The 2132-nt window shown below is 43.6% G+C and overlaps 1 pseudogene; it reads right to left on the bottom strand.

The window, feature by feature from the left end:
- Window positions 1-793: 793 nt before the first annotated feature.
- LOC148008850 (putative protein phosphatase 2C 57 pseudogene) lies at window positions 794-1678 on the bottom strand (annotated as a pseudogene).
- Between the last annotated feature and the right edge of the window lie 454 nt (window positions 1679-2132).

Genomic DNA, 2132 nt, shown 5'->3' on the forward strand with positions numbered 1-2132 from the left:
ATCTCATCCTGATCCAAATCAAATTTCTTCTGCAGTGGATTCACAGGCCTGACAGGCCTAATCTCCTTCCTTCATGTTACAAATATTGGAGTAATCTTGCCCTCGGTTGGTGTGTGTCAGTTAAGAATTTACTATGTTTTGGGGAGGCGAAGGAATTATTCCATGTGCGGTCGTTGCTTCTGATCCATCTTCTTCATTGCTTTAGCAGACATTATGACAGTAAGGATGAATGATAGGAGCCGACTTCAGTAGTCATGGAAGGCAAACAAATGTTCGCAGTGTCTTTACATTATTGTCCTTAATCTTCATCTTGTTTCTTTATCTGTTTCTTCTTCCTCCTCTTTTGACTCAGCGTGCGCAAAGGATATGACAACATTCCAAAAAGCAACGAGGTCTCCATTCCATAGCTTTTTTGATGGCGGTGTCGTCTTGTCCAGCTCTCCTGATTGTTTTCTGTTGTATCCTCCTCTCCGTTCTTCGATGGCAAACTCCCCCACTACTGCCTGTTGTCGTTTCTTTTTCTCCCCCAAATAGAGTTTTTCTGGTGTCCTCTTTTAGCAGGCAAATTTAACTCAAGAAAATTTGAAAGATCTTCCGTCAATATCCCTTCAGATACAGCATTGCACTGTTCCAAGGCATTCAGCACTGAGCTAAAAGATTTGAAGGCTATAAGTTTCACAACCTTCCCAAATCGTGTAAGATCAATCACAGACTGCTGCATGATATCTACAGTTTGTCCTATTTCATCCATACCATAGGCTTGAAACAAGGAGTACCCCGAAGCAGACTCTCTCTACTGCTTGTAGTTCCTTCTGGCAAAATCCACTGCATTCTGACTTGTAAACACATCCCAGAAACCATCACAACCAATAATCATAAACTCGTCTTCTTCAATCAACAAAGCTTGTCTCACTTTTGGCTCTGCATTAAGAGGACAATTCATGCCCTTTAATCCCTTGATATGCTAGTTTCCAATGGCTCTTGCAACATTGATCTGTCCATTCAGATATCCATCGTCCACAAAGCCTCCAAGGGACTCTATTCGCCTTCTTTCAAGTGAACATGAGGCCTTATGATCCCTTGTCATATCAATGGCCTTGCCCTTCCTGCAGAGGACAGCTCTACAATCTCTTGCATTGGCCACAAACAACTCTCTTCCGAGCACTAAGACATTTAAAGCTATTGTGCCAAATGACAAGTCATGATTGATTGAACAAGCTTCTACAAATGTTGTGTCTGTCTACAGAATGGCATGATGGACAGCCTCTTCTACTGCAGTTGAAAATGCCACATCTTCAACAATGTAATTGAGTAACTTGTCTTTGACAAACTCTGCTGAGTTTCTCCCACCATGCCCATCAAAAACCCCATAGTAAGATCCCAAACTCTGCCCTGACCGTACAGTGGGTATAAACTCCACAACAATAGATTTCTTACTGTGCTCCAATAGCCCATTCATTGGCATATGATGACTAACAAGGCTATTGTTCAATGGTGGAAGGACAATTAAGGAGTCCTTGGGTTGAACATTGGCATTGGCTACATCAGATTGGCTGCTGGTATGGTCATCCTCCAGGATGCCTTTCTTTGTTAAACATGCTACTTCGAGAGAACTTGCAAGTTGTGTTACTTCGGTACCGGTTGCCATCCTGTTCATCATTATGCTGCCCACCTCCATGGGTCTGTAGGTGTACTTTTGGGTGAACATCAAATCATCTACTAAACAGTGAGGTTTGATCTCCAGCCCACGCAAAGCAAACACAATGACTAAGCATGCACAAAGTAACAAATGTCACACACACAAACTTTTTGGTGGATTCCACACCTCAGATACGCAGCAGTACGACAACGGCCAAAGCCCCCACTAGCACCCAAGTGTCCTCCTATGCCAAGTGATTTCCACGGAGAGACCTCTCACAGTAGGTTCAGTCCACATTCCCGACGCGGATGCATAACCCCTTTGGTTAGGGTTTGGCGGCTTGCGGGGGGTAGCTAGTGCCATCCTTCCTTAATTATCCCTTTAGGAAATCAACCATAGCTGAAGCAACCAGCATAGTAACAATTGCTAGGGAAAACATCCCTTTCGTTTCCATGGCAATTAGTCATCTCAGACCCGGCCATGAAATCATCAA

The sequence above is a fragment of the Lygodium microphyllum genome, unplaced genomic scaffold (genome assembly GCF_053477565.2).
Source record: "Lygodium microphyllum isolate KBCC unplaced genomic scaffold, Lygodium_microphyllum_v1.1.10 scaffold_61, whole genome shotgun sequence".
NCBI lineage: Eukaryota > Viridiplantae > Streptophyta > Polypodiopsida > Schizaeales > Lygodiaceae > Lygodium > Lygodium microphyllum.